We start from the raw sequence: 20,981 nt of genomic DNA on the forward strand, positions 1-20,981 counted from the left end.
AATGCACTGTTCATAAGGGGCAGTGAGAGCTTCACCTTGGATGGTCTCTTTCAAGGATTTCACTTATTTTCCTTGGATTTCAGTTGTTGACCACTGGTTTATAATTGGCCATGCACTTTAAATAGCTGTCCATTAACCTTACTTTGGCTGTCCCTCCCCACCACCCCTTATACAAATGCATACTTGGTCAAGTGTGTATTTGTTCCCCATTATGGGGAATAAATCCTTGGATGTTTCCTTCCAGACATCTCAAGCAGTGGCTTACTTTCTGTGATAACAAAGGGTAGGCCATCTTGAAATCTAAAGATTTGTGATATCCAGGCATGATGGGAAATGTAGTTTTGCAAGAGCTGCAGTGGGGTTAGTTATGCTCAGCCAATCACGGCTGAGCAGCTGATGACGCACCAGAGGGAAGCCGGCATGAGGGACGGCCTCTTGAAGATTACGTCATTGTCCCAAGATGGCGGCCGGGGTCGACAGTAATTCGGTGAGTATAATGCACCCCACTTCCGGGGGTGAGGGAACACGGGAACAGGGCCATTCACTTAAATAACCCACATTACAAAGTTGTATAACTTTGTAATGTGTGTTATTTAGTTAATAAATGTGTAGCGCCGCACTACCCCTTTATTCGTGTCTTCTTAAAGCATGGCAAACGAGCGCTGATCTCACTTATCGCACTTGCATGACCCCATATTGGGCCGTGTAAAATGACCCTTAGAGACATGCCATCAATTTATTAGATGGGCGTATACCAAATCATTAAATGTTTAAATACAATAATAAATTCGTCTTGTGAGTATTCACAATGATGTACCAAAATTTTACACAACACATAAAAGTACAAGCGGAATATACAAAATAACTAAAGCAAGGATCAAAAGTCTGTTCAGAGATTATAATCTAATCTAAAAAAACTAAACAAAAGAAGCATAAGGGTGGGCAGTATAAGGGACAGGATGTCTGACAGTGTTTTGGTTGGAAAAAGAATTGCTAACACATAAATGAAAGGAAGTTAAGATGAGGCCTGGTGAGCTTTTCTGAATGCACTTTTATTGGCCAGTGTAATGCAGGTGGAAAGTTTGATGATGCGGAGGACTTAGAGTTATATCACAGTTTAAAGGGGTATTCCAGTCCCCCAAAAATGACTTACAAACTGCCATCATCATAGCAAGTAACCCCAAAAAGTCACCAGTAGAAACTTACAGCTTGTCACACAGAAGTCCTCATAAAACTCTGTATACAGATAAATAAAGAAGCTGTTAGAATATAGTGACACTAAGTGATTTTATTGTGGGGGGGGGGGGGGGGGGTAAATAATAATAAAAAAAAAATCATGTTGCCCTGTAGCAAGAAAAAAAATGCTAAATTACCATTTGTTCAAAAGCACAAAAAATGTTTTCAATCTGTCAAGTGTGCCACTTCCAATGAAAATTCGGCCTGCAGTAAACAATACATAATTTTTTGCTCCAAGAAAGCAACGACTAAAATAATTATTGGGGTCAGGTTCTCACAAGCATATTTTACCAATAAATGCATTTCAATAGATGAGTGCTGGGGCTGTGCAAAAATAGAAAAAAAACACACACTTTCCAGCTCTTCAGTTCCCTTTTGGCTCTATCTTGTCCCCCAAACCCCTATGTGGTCTTCCTCCTGATTCCAATGGCATAGCATTGATCACTATATGCAATCTAATGATTGCATATATAAGTCCCTATTTTACAAATATAAATATGTAAAACAATATATCTATTTTATATCATAGCGTGCAGAATTGTCTGATTTATTAAAATATTATTCCCGCACTGTATAAATGAATAATAGACAAAAAAAAAAAACACTAGGATTAAAAAAGAAAAAATAAAAGTAATCAAAAACTCCCATTTGCACCAATATGTCACCAATAAAAACTATAGATTATGGTGCAAAAATGAGCTCCCAAAGAGCCCTGTAGGTGAAAGGCAAGGAGAACATTGTGATGTGGACATCTGTGACCTGCATCAATGACCTTTGGTCATGAAGGGGTTAACAAGGTCACAACGTGTCTCTGGCATTAACCAGTATAGCCACCAAGGCTGTTCAGGAGCTTCTGGTCTAGTGCTAAATGTATAGGGACAACATTCCTTGGGATACCATTATTTGACAACACAACCTGAATTATCCAAATAGCTTTTGTGGAGGAATGTTCAACCTTAAGGCAAAATTTTAGATTTGTATGTAGATTTGTATCTCTGCTCAGTCATTCTGAATGCGACAGGCACACAGTACATATGCTTACTCAACAGCATATAGCACCCTCAATCACCAGAGTGTTCTTGTTCCACCCTGAAAATGCAGCACATCCTCCCCACCTTCACCTACTGCCACACCACATAAGCTCTTCCTCCCCTCTCCTGGTTCCTGTACATTTTAGTAACTGCCCACCAGTCAGAGTGAAGATTATTATTCTGGATTTGTAGTCTCCCACCATTGGCCAGTGTGGCAGTGAATCTGGTATACTGTTTGCCAGCCACATCACGCCGGGTATAGTATTGTGGGGTATTGAAATAAATAGTAATTAGAAAAAGGGGCCCATGGTACATTAGAGGCCAGAGTGGTGGCTTCCAGGTCTTTTTTTTCATGCCTGAGGTGTAATCATATCTGGAACCCCCAGTTACAAAATTAGAAATGGCGAAGTGCATAGAAAGTGTATCTGCCCAAATATTTCAGTTGTTTCCTAGTACAGTCAGTGCTGACAACATAATTCAATGCTAAACTAAGCTCTCATGTCCAATAACTGGTGATTTGGAGGGTTTATTGTCTGCCCAATATATATATATATATATATATATATATATATACACGAACACACAAACAGGTATAGATATGGTATATGAAAAAAATTGTGATTGGGGGGAAAAAGCTATTTTTGGCTAATAAATAACAGGATACAGAAGCAAGTCATCTGATTTATGGAACATAGGCCGTGTGCTGAGGTAACAATTACAATGTGTGTAATGTTGTGTGAAATTATAGTACTGCTGTGGGAGTTCCTGGACTACTAAAGGAAGTTTATGGTCAGAAAACAACCTGCCGTTTAAATCAGATTTTTATGGTAGACATACATAGAATTTTTAATTATTAGCAATGATTTTTTTTTTGTTTTATGTCACTAATTAAAAAAAAAAAAAAAAGAAAGAAATGTTGCCCTTTTTCAAACTGATCACTTGTTGAGAAAAGCAGAAGCTCTGGTAATTGTTCTTAAGCGGCACTGTTGTTACCAATTAATAATGTTGAATCATCAGGGGAGGTAATATATTACATTTTTGCAATTTACTTTGTTTCTAATAAAAAAAAAACAATGCTATAAAATCAGCCACTAGGTATCTCGTCAGTCGAGGCTCCATCTCTAAGGTCTTTGGTCTTTAGTAACAGCAGAAAAAAAAAAGAAAAAAAATAGACCAAATGCAGGAAGTGATGTCAGTTGTCCCTCTGCTCTGCAAAGACTGGCCCAGTGAAGATGAATGCTGATCGGCCAGTAGCTGTACACACCCCTTTACACGTCCCTGTGCACTGCTGCAGCTGAGTAAACTAACTGATTTAATGGCCTGCCCACCAGCCAAGATTGAAATGCAGAAACATGAGCACAATGGGGCATTAAACGGACCACTGGAGCTGCGTAACTAAAATCAAAACTGACAGTATACATAGGGCATCCATTAAAGGAGAAGTCTGGCGCTTTATGAAATCTGGCAGCCAGAAGAGGCAGGGGGGAAATTGCTTACAAGTGTGAACTTATCTCTCCCCGTGCCCGCTGGAAGGCATTTTCCCCCGAATTGTGATAACGGGAAAAGTCCTGTCCCAGGTGATGGACAGCCAATCAGTTAGGTCATGACGTGTCAGCTCCAGATATCCCAGAGCCTGGCAAGGGTCCTGCGGCCGGTCTCGCCACTAACTGTGGGCACAGGGAGTGGTAAGTTAGTATTAGTCATAAAATTTTCCCCTGCCTCTGCCGGCTGCCAGACTTTATAAAGCGCTGGACTTCTCCTTTAACCCCTTAAGGACCAGGCCTGAAATGGCCTTAAGGACCGGAGCAAATTTTATGAATTTGACCAGTGTCACTTTATTCATTAATAACTTCGGGATGCTTTTACCTATCCGGCTGATTCTGAGATTGTTTTCTCGTGACATATTGTACTTCACATTTCTTGTAAATTGGAGTCGATACTTATAACGAATCTTTATGAAAAAACCCAAAATAGCGTGAAAAATTGTGAAAAAATGCATTTTTCCAACTTTAAAACTTTTCTGCTTATACAGAAAATGGTTATACCACATAAATTATATATTAAATAGCATTAGCAACATGTCTACTTTATGTTGGCGGCATTTATTAAACTATATTTCATTTTTTATAGACAATAGAAAGCTTAAAACATTAGCAGCAAATTTCCAAATTTTCAGTAAAATTTCAAAATCAGATATTTTTAGGGAACTGTTCAGGTTTAAAGTGTATTTGAGGGGACTGTGTGTTAGAAAGCCCCACGAAGCACCCCATTTCAGAAACTGCACCCCCTAAACTCTGCAAAAGCACATCCAGAAAGTTTTTTAACCCTTTAGGGGAGTCACAGAAATAAAAGCTAAGTGTGTAAGAAATTTGAAAATTTTAATTTTCTGTGCAGAGATTTTATTGTAATCCAATATTTTTCATAATTATAAGCTTATTACCAGAGAAATGCACCCCAATATTGATTGCCCCGTTTCTGCAGTTTATAGAAATACCCCATATGTGGCCCTATTGCGCTATTTGACGCAACCACAAGCCTCAGATATAAAGGAGCGCCTAGTGAATTTCAATGGCTCCGTTATTTTTGGTCATTTTTGACTGTACCACTTCAGGTTGGCAGAGGCTCTGGGGTGCCAAAACCTAAAAAACACCCCTAAAAGGACACCATTTAGAAAACTACACCCCTCAAGGAATGTAACAAGGGGTGCGGTGAGCATCTGGACCCCACAGGTGCTTCACAGATTTTCAGAACAATATGGCTTGAAAAAAGACTAAAGTATTTTTTACACTAAAATGTTGTTCTAGCCTTCAATTTTTCATTTTCACAAAGGGATAAGAGGAAAAAAAAAACACAAAACATGTAGCACAGGTCCTCCCGAGTACGGAAATACCCCACATGTGGACATAAAGTGCCAAGGGGGCGCAGGACGAGCCTCCAAAGGGAAGGAGCGCCAATTGGCTTTTGGAAGCTGGATTTGGATGGAATGGATTTCAAGGGCCATGTCGCATTTACAGAGCCCTCGTCCTGCCAAGACACTGGAAACCCCCCACAAGTGACCCCATTCTGGAAACTACACCCCTCAAGGAATCTAACAAGGGGGGCAGTGAGCATATGGACCCCACTGGTGACGGGCACAAATGTGGAAAAATGTGACGTGAAAGTGAAAATTTTCATTTTTTCACTTTCATGGCACAAATGTGCCCGTCATCCAGGGGTCCATATCCTCATTGCACCCCTTGTTAGATTCCTTGAGGGGTGTAGTTTCCAGAATGGGGTCACTTGTGGGGGGTTTACAGTGTTTTGGCAGCACAAGGGCTCTGTAAATGCGACATGGCGTTCATCATCCATTCTAGCCAAATCCAACCTCTAAAATCCAAATGGCGCTCCTTCCCTTCGGAGGCTTGCCCTGCGCCCACATGGCGCTTTATGTCCACATGTGGGGTATTTACGGACTCGGGGGAAATTGCTCTATACATTTTGTGTTTTTTTTTCTCTTTTAACCCCTTGTGAAAATTATAAATTCAAGGCTAGACCAACATTATAGTGTAAAAAATGTAATATTTCATTTTCACGCCACATTGTTCCACATTTGTGCCCGTCACCAGTGGGGTCCATATGCTCACTACACCCCTTGTTACATTCCTTGAGGGGTGTAGTTTCCATAATAGGGTCACTTGTGGGGGGGTTTAACTATCTTGGCAACACAGGGGCCTTTTGAATGCAACATGGCCCCTCGAAATCCATTCCAGCCAAATCCAGCCTCAAAAAACCAAATGGCGCACCTTCCCTTTGGAGGCTTACCCTGCACCCGCTTGGCGCTTTATGTCCACATGTCGGGTATTTCCGTACTCAGGGGAAATTGCTCTACACATTGTGTTTTTTTTTATCTTTTAGCCCCTTGTGAAAATGAAAAAATCAAGACAAGATCAATGATTTAGAGTAAAAATAAAAAAAAAATTACACTAAATGTTGGTCTAGCCTTGATTTTTTTCCATTTCCACAAGGGGTTGTCGAGGTGCCTTCCCAAAGAAGGCCTACTGTTGTTGGCTGTTTCCTAATTGAGTTGGAGAATGGGTCCGGATCCCCTCTCCCACACCATGCACTTAGAATGAGGACACAGACTACGTATCTTGCAAACAAGTCTGGTGTGTTCCTCATCTCTGAGAACCCACCTTTATTTATACAGGAAAAACCACTGGATATGAATGTAAAATGCAAAGTCATACACTATACACGTCATCAACTTCAAAAAACGAATAACTACGGATATATTTTGACAGATATGGATATACAATAAGATTAAATGTTCAATTAAAATTGTTTACATAAGGATGTTGATACATACATAAGGATGCTAAAAAACATTTGTTATCTGCTTACGAGAATGTGAATTCTAAAATAACATTTATTATCTGCTGGGAACAGACGGTGGACCAGCTGTATGTCCTTGAACAGGATTCAGTCATGTAGGAAAGTTCATGAGAAAAGAATTTATTTTTCTTCTATTTTATCCTGTTATATCTTCCTTCAAACTTTGGATGGATTAACTCATTCCTCTCAGTGTCCCCCCTTTTTGGCGATGATGAAGAAATCTGGGTCCTGGACAGGATTAAATCCCAGTATGTACCCTAAACACTCTCTGACCGCGGGTTGTCAGGGTGCGGATGCTTCTGGGTCCAACACCATCACCTAGAGCCACATGGGCATATACTCCTCCAAGAGATTTCCTCATCATAACGCCAATCTAGAAGGAAAAGAAACAAACATCATTACTTATAGAGTTTAAGATTTAGTCTTTGTAACTTGTTGACAACAACAGCATAATCCTTTGATTACACAGTAGACCAATAAAAGAAACAACATGATCTGAAAAACTGTTTGTAGTATTCCCATGAACCATCCTCCTATACCATTGAACCAATTTGCAGGATTTAAGCTAGCTAATGCCCCTGACCACCATTTATCCTGGTCTGCCAAAATCATCTCATCATGTTTTTTCCTTAGTTGTGCAATTTTATCCAGTCCTGCTGTGATTTGCACTATTCCCTGATCATTTACATAATGACAACATGTAGGGCCAACTACCTGACACATCCCCCCTTGAGCAGCAGTCAGAAAATCAAGTACCACAGTGTGCTGGTTAGTAACTACCATAAGTTGCCTCTGCACTGCTACTGAGGTGTTAAGTATATCCAGTATGTCAAATATCTGATCATCTAAATAGTCTGTGGCTTCAACTAATTTGTCCCAAGTTTGCATCACCATAGGATACAGAAATAAAGTACTAAAAAATTTGTTGGCCGCTGACATCTGTACTAGATGAGGTCTTCCATTGTGTCGCGGTTTATTGTCCTTGGCCCTTTTTGTCAGTGAATGTCTAGGGATCTTACCTATTGGGAGGTCGTCAGTCTGTACTATAAAGGTAGCAGGTGTCAATCTTACCACTGTACAGGTACCATTTATCCCCACAGGGAGCCATTTGTAGGCGTTCCTTCCACAGACCCAATACACTCCTCCTGGGAGGTCCCATAGGTGAGAATGCTGTAAAACTAGATGATGGGCAAGATCAATCAATTTGCTTACACTCTTTATTGCACACCACTCAGGATCTTGTCCCAAAGGGCTACAATATCCAGCATCTGGGTTTCCACATGTAGGATCGTTTGGACTGTATGCCGATGAATCATCACACCACAAATTATGTTGTTCATTCTGACAGGTTGTCTCATTACCACCTTTGAATAAATATGACCATTCCCATTTGGAATCTATGATCTTTCTCTCTAATAGGGATGGTTTCCACACATCTGATGTCCCTTTACTAGCATCTGTCCTATTGAATATTATTTTTACATTCTCTAAGGGCACATCTCCCATGTGTATTATTTGAGTAGAGTTTCTCCTCACCCAACTACCCCCTTTGAATGCTAGATATTGGTAACCTTGGGTTGGAGACCTCACTTCACCCGCCCACCATGGAAGAGACATCCACCCTACTATTGGAATTGTGACACTGACATTCCACTGACTACTGTACTGTGTATCATTATTAGCTAATTGGTCCCAGCAGGAATCAGCATCAAGAAATTCTTCAAATGGGACAGGAATAGCTAGATAAGCAAGAGAAGATGCAGTTACTGGGGAGTGGGTACATATCCAACAGTCAGATACATTTAGTTCCATGTTAAGTAATTTGTGATGTGTTAGTAACATGTTTTCTCGAGACTCAGAGTTTTTTAACAAGGATACACTTGACCCAGTCAGGATCAAAATCATGATGCAAGTTTGTAATGGCTGGCATGGATCCATGTCTCCTTTCCTTCCAACTTGACAGATGTAGGCGTTGTCAGAAGCACTTGGAATGGACCATCAAATCTGGGCTCAAGACTTTTTCGAGTATGCTTCTTTACATAGACAAGATCACCAGGTTGTAATTTATGGCCTCCAGTATCAGCCTCAGGGTCTGGAAGGGAAGAGAAAACTCGAGAATGGTTATTATTTAGTTGCTTTTGCAAACTGATAACATATGCAGATAGGTTATCGCAATTCATTTCCAACTGCTGTGGTAGATAACACCCCAACTGCGGTGCCCGTCCAAACAATATTTCGTATGGAGAGAGTTTAGTCTTGCCCTGAGGGGCTGTTCTCACTGAATACAAAGCAATTGGTAAGCACTGTGGCCATGGTTTATGTGTCTCTTGCATTGTTTTTTGTATTTTCAGCTTAGGGGTACCATTCAGCCTTTCCACCTTTCCTGAGGCCTGTGGCCTGTAGGGGGTGTGTAGTGCTGAGTCTATACCCAAAGCTTGACACACATTTTGGAACACTTGACCAGTAAAGTGCGTTCCTCGATCCGATTCAATGACTTCTGGTAGGCCAAATCTTGGAACCAGTTCCATAGCAATCTTAGCTGCTGTATTTCTGGCATTGGCTGACTTTACCGGATATGCCTCCGGCCATCCAGAAAAGAGATCCACACAGACAAGTACATACTCATGTGGACCAGACTTTGGCATCTGGATGTAGTCAATTTGAAGTCTCTGAAAGGGATAATAAGCCCTTGGTAAATGTTTTTGTGGGACTTTTACTGTCTGTCCAGGGTTATTGGCCTGGCAAATGTGACATACCCTTAGGCGTTCATTCACATAATGCCTGAATCCTGGTACATACCAGAATTTTCTGCTTTGTTGCAACATCACAGTTGCACTGACATGGCTAGGTAGATGTAAGGCTGAGTAAAGGGTTGGAAACCAGGCTTTTGGCAAAACTGGTAACCCTTCAATATGCCATATTCCATCCACCAACACCCCTTTTCTTGTGCATTCGTCAAGCTCTTCCTCCGTCATAGACTGAATGACTTTTTGTAATTCTGTTTGATCACTCACAGTATCCACTTCTTCATCAGGTTCTAGTGGAAGAAGAGCTGCTTTCTTTGCAGTTGTGTCGGCCAAATCATTCCCTCTGGCCTCCTTGGTATCTGCTCGTGTGTGAGCAGCCACTTTTATCACTGCAAGATCTCTGGTTTTTGCAGCTGTCTCTATGAGTTCTTTGATCAGAGTCCCATGCTTAATAGGGTTTCCTGCTGCAGTCAGAAACCCTCTCACTGCCCAAATGTGGCCTGAGTCATGGATTACGCCATGTGCGTATGCTGAATCAGTGTAGATATTGGTGGCATCATCTCCTGCTTGTTCTATGGCCTTTTTCAGTGCTGTTAATTCTGCAACCTGGGCAGAACAGCCTGGCGGCAAAGGGCCACATATCACTGTCTCATGCAGGGTTACCACAGCATATCCAGTATGAAATTTGCCACTTTTATCAGCAAACCTGCTGCCATCAATGAAAAATTCATGCACAGGATTTGGCAATGGGATTCTTGAAATATTGTGAATAGGTTGTGACTCTGCTTCTATTAGTTCAGCACAATCGTGTTCCATGATTTCAAGTGTTTCTTCACCATTGTCACTGTCCTTTCCCCCCCTGTCCAAATCTGTGAATATGAGAAGTTCAGCCAGATTTAGACTTGTGAGTTTTTGAAAGATGAAATTAGGAGGAAGGAGAAGTGCACATTGCATACGGACTTGTCTAGCCATTGACAGATGCTTAGTTTGGACCTGTGTTAGTATGGCATAGACGTCATGAGTAGTTAGAATGGTGGTAGGATAATCTAAAGATACATCTGATGCTTTATCCACAATGACTTGTACTGATATAACAGTCCTTAGGCAAGTGGGAGCTGCTTTGACCACTGAGTCCAATTTGACTGAATAGTACCCCAGAGGTCTATGTTTGCCATCATGTTTCTGAGTAAGGACTCCCAAAGCGTACCCATCTATTTCTCTGATGAAGAGAAAGAAAGGATACTCGTAATTTGGCAAACTCAAGGCAGGGGCTCTCAACAATTCTTGCTTGAGAGTTTGAAATGCAGCTGCCGCTTCTGCTGGAAATTTGAAAGGAATTTCTTTTGTGCAGTCATACAATGGTTGCATTAGTTTTGCAGCATTTGGTATCCACTGCCTACAGTAAGATACGAGTCCCAGAAAAGCACGAAGCTTCTTCACATTGGTTGGAGGTTTAGCTTGCTGTACAGTTTGTATGCGACTTGGACTCAGATGTTTCTGGCCAGCTGATAGACAATGTCCTAGAAAAATGACCTTCTCTTGGACAAATTGTAATTTGTCTCTGTTGCATTTGGCAAAAAACATTTAAATGTGCCATAAACTGTTGTCCTGATGCCATTGACCTTATGTCATGAGGTACACGATTGCCAATATGTGCCTGGAGTTGGGAAAATTGAACTGGGCTCATTTTCATTCTACAAAGATCCATCATGTCTATCCAAGCGGCTCTATATGTACCTTGAATTTGATTTAGGTACCTCCAAAAACTAACAGGAGCTATTCCAGGATTTGGTGCATTCTGTAACAGGGACATTTGATCCCCAGGTTGCCAGGGTTTATATTCATCAAATGTCCTTAGTTGGTAATCTCGTGGAGCATCAGGATTGTCAGGATCTACTGGTGCCTTAATAAATGCCCTTCTCTCAATCACAGGGTGCAAAGAATCAGGATGAGGCTTGTGTGCCCCACATGCCAGGCAAGTGTCCTCCCAGTCTGGGTTTTGTTGACCACAGTTGAAACATACCCATCCCGGGGGTCCGTTTACTGTTTTTGTGTAAGAAGGGGGGGGATTTGGAGCTGAAGTAAGGCTCGGTCCCTTTTTGTTATCTCCCCTCTGGGTTATATCCCAGGTTCCCTCTGTCCAGTCATACATCCATTGTTGGTCTTTTGCCTGTTGAGATAGATCTTTCATATGGGTAACTGTGATTTCCCATCCATTATCAATTATTAATCCTCCCCTTGTTTCTTGGACTTTAGTCCAAGTATTGGGGTTAAAAACAGCATCGTGTTGGATGTTAAAATATTTCAACATTGCTTTTGCCCTTTTTGCTTGTTCTTTGCCATATCGGCAGGTCACTATGTGGGTTGCAGAAACCCCTTTTGATTCTGTTTGTCCCATTTTATATTACTTCGTGATCGTATAACAGGAGGCACCCAGAATAATCAACTGATGATTTTCTTTCTTGTGTCCTGTACACTTATGACCACGGATCACTACCAAAAGCTGGGACTTAGAATATTCCACGGTTCAGGGCTTCCTTTTCTTATGTTGAAATACACACTTGCTGCTATGTAGATTGCAAAACAAGTTACCCCAAGTATACAGAGGACAGTAGTTAGCATATTACAGATCTTTCCCTTGGAAACAACCAGACTACTGTCCAGCGTCCTTGTATAGTTAGGCTACTAGGCTCATTCCAAAGTGGTTTTAGCACTGGCACTGTTCCCACCGCACAACGCTCCGTGTCTATGAGGACCTGTGACAACCACGGCCGGGCTTTGGGTAACAGTTTTAGCCTGAATGAGCAATTCTTCGCCTACTATATACTATCCCTCACAGGTTAGGACAAACAGACATAGAACAGCCAACAAGAGGAGAACAAAGTTCAAATTGACACGCCTATCGTGAGTTCACTTTGATAACTTACTCTGCAGAGGTAGGTAAGAAAAGATGTGAAGGAGGAGAGCACAGAAAAGAGCAAACTAATTTTTTACTCTTACCTGGCCAGGTTTTGTGGTCTCCTTGTTCACCCCTCTCTCCCCTGGTACAGCAGTGTAGGTCATCCGATCTCCCGATGTAATGAGCGTGTCCCTGTTCGGGCGCCAATAATATCGAGGTGCCTTCCCAAAGAAGGCCTACTGTTGTTGGCTGTTTCCTAATTGAGTTGGAGAATGGGTCCGGATCCCCTCTCCCACACCATGCACTTAGAATGAGGACACAGACTACGTATCTTGCAAACAAGTCTGGTGTGTTCCTCATCTCTGAGAACCCACCTTTATTTATACAGGAAAAACCACTGGATATGAATGTAAAATGCAAAGTCATACACTATACACGTCATCAACTTCAAAAAACGAATAACTACGGATATATTTTGACAGATATGGATATACAATAAGATTAAATGTTCAATTAAAATTGTTTACATAAGGATGTTGATACATACATAAGGATGCTAAAAAACATTTGTTATCTGCTTACGAGAATGTGAATTCTAAAATAACATTTATTATCTGCTGGGAACAGACGGTGGACCAGCTGTATGTCCTTGAACAGGATTCAGTCATGTAGGAAAGTTCATGAGAAAAGAATTTATTTTTCTTCTATTTTATCCTGTTATATCTTCCTTCAAACTTTGGATGGATTAACTCATTCCTCTCAGGGTTAAAAAAGAAAATAAAAGCAAAACGTGTAGGGTAAATACCCCTACACGAAAATACCCCACATGTGGACATAATGTGCCATATGGGCACAGGGCAAGTCACCAAAGGGACAGAGCGCCATTTAGAGGCTGGAATGGAGGATGGAGGCCATGTCGCAATTACAAAGCTCCTGTGCTGCCAGGACAGTAGAAACCCCCCACAAGTGACCCCATTCTAGAAACTACACCCCATAAGGAATCTAACAAGGGGTGCAGTGAGCATATGGACCCCACTAGTGATGGGCACATGTGTAGAACATGTGCCGTGAAAATAAAAAATACCATTTTTTTCATTTTCATGTCCCAAATGTGGCCGTCACTTGGGGGCCATATACCCGCTGCCCCACTTGTTAGATTCCTTATGGGGTGTAGTTTCCAGAATGGGGTCACTTGTGGGGGGTTTCTACTGTCCTGGCCGCACAGAGGCTTTGTAATTGCATCATGGCATCCTCTAATGGGAATGGCGGCCATGTCTATTTAGCTGGGGAAAAGGGACAATTCTAATTAATTTGGGGTATTAGGCCAATTATTAGTTTATAAGGTTAAAAATGACAGGTGTCCATCAAATTCAACCTGTGTTGATCCAGAGGAAGGCAAAAAACCCTCGTGAGGCAGACGACAGTAGCCTCATCACAGGGGAAAAATTCCTTCCCGACTCCATAATGGCGATCAGAATAATCCCCGGATCAACATGACCCCTGAAATAGGAATAAGGGACAGAATTTAGAAAATGTAGAACCCCGATGACGTGTGGTACGCCTTGAAGCGATCCAGTATGCAGAGGCCGGGGGGATCAGGACAGGTGTCACACTGGAAAATGGTGTCCTTCCTGATCCCCCTGTTACCCCACACTCTGCACTTCTTCTGGGGTCTCCCTTTCTCCAGTGTGGGGGACGTCACCTGGAAAATGTTGCCCTGGTGCGATACGGGGTCCCTCATATCCAGAAGCGCTGGGTCCGCTCCATGGCTGCTAAATATTAGGGCTCTATTACTACTTCTGATATTTACGGATTGTGCCGCAAGCTACAGTAGCTCAGGCAGCGAGGGACCGGAAGAGGGGGTGCTGGTATAAAAGTTATCCCCGTACAGGTGGTGACCTTTATCCAGCAGTGGGAAGATCAGTTCCCGGACGATCTTCCCACTAACTCCGAGGATGGGGGGGGGGGGGGGGGAGGGGGCATCTGGGGGCAGGATTCGGGTGTCCCTTCCTTCATACACTCTAAGGGTACGTGCACACTGCGGAATCGCGAAGGATAACCCACCTGCGGACTGATGCAGGCGAGCGTCTCCGTCCGTGTCGTAGACTCCATTCTATGCACGGGCGGATTCCACTCTCCGTCCAACGTGTTGATGGAATGACAGATGATGGAATCCGCCCGTGCATAACATGGAGTCTATGACACGGGTGGAGACGCGCGCCTGCATCAGTCCGCCGGCGGGTGCCAGCTGCGGAATGCACGAAGGGTTATCCTTCGCCATTCCGCAGTGTGCACGTACCCTAAATCTGTAAGTGTACCCTGAGGTACGCTCACAGAGTTTGTAGAATTTCACAACATACCGTGATCTCTTATTGGGACGGTACTGGCAGAAAAGACGTGTCTGGGGGGCAGCGTACGCTACCCCCAGACACATCACTGGATGATGAGGAGGATGAGGATGAATGGAGGAAAGAAGGACCCCCCATTCATCCTCACTGGCTGTTTCAGTGTCGGAGGCAATAATAGCGTATGCGTCCGACACCGAAAACACGCCGGGGGCCACTTTTATATAGGGATTGGTATATGGGGTATGTAGTGGTGTAGTGTCAAACTTTATTCAATGTAGTGTAGTGTGGTGTAATGTAGTGTTTTTTTACGTGTTTTTTACAGTAAGTATAAAAAAAAAACCTACGCCAAAAATGGTGTTGCTGATGAATGCCGCACTTATGTTCAGCACTTATCAGCAGACCGTGGCAGTAGGATATAAAAAAAAACACCCTACGCCAAAAAGGAGGAGTTGCTGATTAGCAGCGCACTTTCGTGCGATGCTGATCAACACTCAGCGGCGATAGGGTGCGGAAAATAGAAAAAAAAAAATTGGGAAAATTTTTTTTTTTTTTACTACATTCTGAACATCCCTGTAGTGGCTGATACGTGTATTACACTTATCAGCCGCTAGGGGGCAGCAGAGCGCAAGATCCGAAAAAAGACGACGCTGGAGCCGGAAAAATACGAAAAAAGACGACGCTGGAGCCGAAAAAAGCCGATCGGGACGTCACGGAAGAAGCCGAAGACCCAACAAGATGAAGAGGACGCCGGGAACCCGGAAGACGCCGATCAGGACCCCGGGACAGGTGAGTAATGTACAAATACCTTCTCTGGACCCCTCAGCTACCTAGCTGAGGGGTCCGGAGCAGGTATTTATTACTTGTGGGGACTTTGATCGCCGTGAACGGCCGGCCGGCCGTTCACGGCGATCGGGACGGTGGTGCCGTGACCACCATTACTTTTTACAGTAATGGCGGTCGGTGCCGTCCTCGGACAGCACCGACCGCCATTTTTTTCCGGGTCATCGGGCCACCGATGGCCTGGAAAGATTCCGATCGCCGCTATGGGCTTATCAGCCAATAGCGGCGATCGTCGGCATGGGGGGGTTAACAACCCTCCATGCCGACAGGGAGAGATGGCCTGCTATGTATTATAGCAGTTTATCTCCCCCGATCGGGACCCGGCCGGCCGCGGCGCCCTCTTAAAGGACCCGCGTACCGGTACGTCATGGGTCCTTAAGTGACAGTGATCCATGACGTACCGGTAAGGACAGGGCCAATTTTCGTTTTTGCGTTTACGGTTTTTCCTCCTTGTGTTTAAAAGGCCATAGTACTTGCATTTTTCCACCTAGAAACCCACATGAGCCCTTATTTTTTGCGTCACTAATTGTACTTTGCAATGACAGGCTGAATGTTTGCATTTGGTACACTACGAAACCAGAAAAAAATTCAATGTGTGGTGAAATTGAAAAAAAAAACGCATTTCTTTTATTTGGGGGAGCTGTGTTTTTACGCCATTCGCCCTGGGGTAAACATGTTCCTCAAGTCGTTACGATTAAAACGATATATAACATGTATAACTTATATTGTATCTGATGGCCTATAAAAAATTCAAACCATTGTTAACAAATATACGTTCCTTAAAATCGCTCCATTCCCAGGCTTATAACACTTTTATTCTTGGGTCTATGGGGCTGTGTCAGGAGTAATTTTTTGCGCCATGATGTGTTCTTTCTATCGGTACCTTGATTGCGCATATACGACTTTTTGATCGCTTTTTATTAAATTTTTCTAGATTTGATGCGACCAAAAATGCGCAATTTTGCACTTTGGGATTTTTTTGCGCTGACGCCGTTTACCGTGTGAGATCAGGAATGTGATTAATTAATAGTTTGGGCGATTACGCACGCGGCGATGCCAAACATGTTTATTTATTTGTTTACTTTTATTTAAAACCTGGGAAAAGGGGGGTGATTCAGACTTTTATTAGGGGAGGGGGCTTTTTACTATAAACAACACTTTTTTTTTTTTTTTTTTTTACACAAAGATCAATGAGATAGGCACTCGTTTGCTTTCGGCTGCTGCAGCCGGAAACAAACAAGTGCCCTGCCGGGGACGGCGCCATCTTGGATGAGTCCCTGGCCGGCATCAGACAGGGAGATCGCTCCTCCGGGACAACGTCCCGGAGGAGCGATATCCCCGACTAGACCACAGGGAAAGGTTGCCTCCGGTAATCGGAGGCAGCTGTCAACTTTGACAGCTGCCTCCGATTAGCTAATAAGTGGGCACGGCGATCAGACCGTGCCCGCTAATAGCAGCGGTCCCGGGCTACACGCGGCACCCGGGGCCGCGGCGCTTCAAAGCGGGGTCACCGCGCGGCCCCGCTTTGAAGTGCTAATGAGGACATATGACGTACGGGTACGTCATATGTCCTTAAGAGGTTAAAGTGACACTGTCTCCTCCTTTTTGCATTCTGACATTTCTACACAGGTGTAAAGGGTAAATTTAGCGATTTTCATACCCTATTTTATATCATACGTCATGGCGCTTGTTCAAGTAAAAAGTCATCTTTTATCAACTGCAGATTGTGTTAAGTGGGCGGGCATTACCACAGCATTACCACAACACCACAGTTGGCCCCGCCCCCTCGTCGGCCATTGGAACAGGCTGGCTGAAAGGTCTAGAACCCACCCCCTTTACGTCGGACAACCAATGGGTGTCAAGGGGGTTGTGGGCGGGGCTAAGTGGCGCTAATGCCGCGAGGCCACGCCCACTTAATACAATCTGCAGTTGATAAAAGATGACTTTTTACTTGAACAAACACCATGACGTATGATATGAAATAAGGTATGAAAAACGCAAAATTTACCCTTTACACCTGTGTAGAGAAGTCAGAATGCACAAAGGAGGTGACAGTGTCACTTTAACTAAATATTTGCTGGGATTCTTTATTTTTACATGTCATGACTTTAAATCTATTTTGAAGTTGTGGTGCCCAGTGAGAGGGTAGGTGGAGTAATCTGGGTCAGCTGAGGGTAGTAGCATGGCTTCGTGGCTTGCTAACCATGTAAATCTCCCAGTGGATCCGTGAAATGGGACCTTGACTGTGGGATACAATAGAGTGAGGTATCTGTATATGCAATTGAGACAGTCCAGACGAACTAGTAATTTGCAAACAGGGGTAAACTGAAAGTCACTGTGCAGAATCCAGACAATCCAGACAAAGTTGCAAAGTTATAGTACTTTAGCATGGATAAATGGAAATTGGCCACAATTCCCCTGTAGGTTGCTTTGTAAGCAGTTATAGTTACTGAAAGTCTCTGAATATGCTTTACGCACATTATCTGATTGGTAAAAATATATATACAGTCTGAATAGATCATTAACTACTGAAGAGGGTCTAGACGTAGTCCATTGTAGTAAATGTACTTGAGAATTTACTTATGGTTAGATGAAGCACAATTTCTTATTGCAGGGCGTGTAGTAGACAATTGTGATGTGTAAGCCATGCAGCACTAACTCCAGCCAGTAGCAAAGAGTTTAGTGATTGCAAAAGAGTCCTTACACAGCAAAATTCCCTCTCAGCTTGGAATGGAGACAGTCATGGCTAAAACCTCCTGAAATGCCAGTGTCATGATCATTGCAATCCAACCCTAATCTAACTAAAGTGAAGTTTAGCAACTGGAGCTGTATGTAGCCTCACTGGCAAAGCCATGGCTTTGTTATTTGTTGCAGCAGGCTTCGCTGTAAACAAGAAAAATTGAATTAGGCCTAAACCTTCCCCCCTTACATGACCTTACATGAGGTGTGAGAGCAATTTTGCATGACCTAGCAGGACAGAGTCTGACTAGACTACTAACTAGAATGATCCAGTCCTTTGAGAGAGTATTGGATTTAGGAGACTCTTCCCTCATATCTGTAGCCCTTTATTTTAGCTGTTATTACCATATTACTATTATCTTATTAATTTTTATGTGGAAATTTATGGAGATCCTTCCTTCAGTTGGGTCATGTGATCTTATTTTGACCCCCTGCTAAAAATTACATGTTTTATGTGCTCTTATTACGGTAACTAGAACCTCCTGTACAGCAAATATCGCTAGCATTACATCATTGATTCATTGCTTCAGAAACTAGATCTCAAGCAAATTTCTGACAATATTATTGGCACACAAGGGTTAAACTTTTTAACATTTTTTTCAGTGCATTTACTTTTAATAGTATCAATAAAATTAAATTTTTAGGGGTGAGGTTTTTGTACCCCAGGCCTGAGGGCCTAAGGGTTTATGTTTTATGACTGACAGCAGTTTTGACCTCTCAAAATTACTGACATAGCTCCATCCCATCTGACAGCTTTGATGAAGTGGTCACTATTGACAGCAGCATGTATGTGATTAAACGTCCAGGATCAAAGTTATGACTACACAGCTGTCAGCTATACCGCATACAATGCAGATATACGCACAATTTTAAAAACAGCAATACTGGTAAAACGTTCAACTTTTATTGAAGTTTTTTATATGAATAGACCAATGCCGGCGTGGGGATGCCCGTTTCCCAAATTTTGGCACATTGGGGGCGGACGGACCTTCTAACTTCTTAGTCATGGCATGCCCTTTTCCTTCTGCCCAAGCAGGAAGAGATCTACCAATCAAGGTTGGTGGAGTGGAAAGGAGCCACCAGGGACCTCCCCTATGACTCATAGTTCAAGTAGCATAAAAATCTTTCAATAAGCATCAAACTAGACCTTTACATAAAGACTTAATAATGAATCAAGTCTCTTCTTTTCCTTGCTCTTTAATGTTCAGAATGTCAAAGATAAATGGTATTAATTACTGAACTTCTCCAATGTAGTCATGTCCAAACAATGTGTAAATCTGTATAATCCAGGTAGAAAAGCTTATAGCACAGCATGAGTCTGAGGCGAGTAATTCCATGACAACACAATTCAAATGACTAAAAAGTGAAATACCAGAGAAGACGTCTCACCCTCTAGGCACTTTCTACTGCCGCCATTCAAAACTTCTCCGCAGATCTGTATCTCACCAGACGTGTCAGGGAACTCCATGTTCATAGGGCGGTCTTATCCAGTTTTTAGTTCTGATTATTAGCTCGAAGCAAGTCCTGTCACTCAAACTGGCTTGAACAAGCAATTTCTTACTCTATGAAAAATTCACCAAAGCATAACATAATATCTCTACATGACAAGTTGTACTATTAGGTTTCTTGGAAAAGGAACAGGATGTAATAAAAGGGTCAGTTAAAGGAGTTATTTTACAACTCCTTGTGAAACCTGCCACTGGCCTTACTTCTTTAACCCCTTAGCGACCCATGATGTATCTGATACGTCATGGTGCCGCGGGGGGTGTTCAGAGCGGGGTCCCGCCGGGACCCCGCTCTGAACGGCGCTGATCCCGGCTGACACGTGCAGCCGGGCAGTGCCTCTGTTAGCCGGCGTGGGTCCCGTTGCCGCGCCGGCTAATTAAGCACTTCAATGCAGCTGTCAAACCTGACAGCTGCATTGAAGTGCTTTATGCACACTATCCCTGGTGTCTAGTGGGTCGGATCTCCCCCCCGCGATGCGATCGCGGGGGGGGGGAGATCCGTTCTTCTGCCCGTGCCGGGCCTCAGCGTCGGAATGACGCTGATCCCGGCTCGGCAATAGATTGCTATGGCCTGCAGCAGGCAATCTATGACCGATCTGATGGATCTTTGCTGTGTATATACACAGCATTGATCTCTATGAGAGATCAGTGCTATGTATATACAAGCCCCCCAGGGGGGCTTCTAGTCTATGTAAAAAAAAAAGTAAAAAAGTGTTTTTATTAATAAAAAATCCCCTCCCCTAATAAAAGTCCAAATCACCCCCCTTTTCCCATTTTATAAATATAAATTAATAAATAAACAAATAAATAAACATATTTAGTATCGTCGCACACGTAATCGCCTGAACTATTAATTAATCACATTCCTGATCTCGCACGGTAAACGGCGTCAGCGGAAAAAAATTCCAAAGGGTCAAAATTGCGCATTTTTGGTCGCATCAAATCCAGAAAAAATGTAATAAAAAGTGATCAAAAAGTCGTATATGCGCAATCAAGGTACCGGTAGAAAGAACGCATCATGGCGCAAAAAATGACACCTCACACAGCCCCATAGACCAAAGGATAAAAGCGCTATAAGCCTGGGAATGGAGCGATTTTAAGGAACGTATATTTGTTAACAATGGTTTGAATTTATTACAGGCCATCCGATATACAATATAAGTTATACATGTTATATATCATAGTAATCGTAACGACTTGAGGAACATGCATAACAAGTCAGTTTTACCATGGGACGAACGGTGTAAATGCAAAACTCCCCGAAA

This window comes from Dendropsophus ebraccatus, chromosome 6, assembly GCF_027789765.1.
Source record: "Dendropsophus ebraccatus isolate aDenEbr1 chromosome 6, aDenEbr1.pat, whole genome shotgun sequence".
Lineage (NCBI taxonomy): Eukaryota > Metazoa > Chordata > Amphibia > Anura > Hylidae > Dendropsophus > Dendropsophus ebraccatus.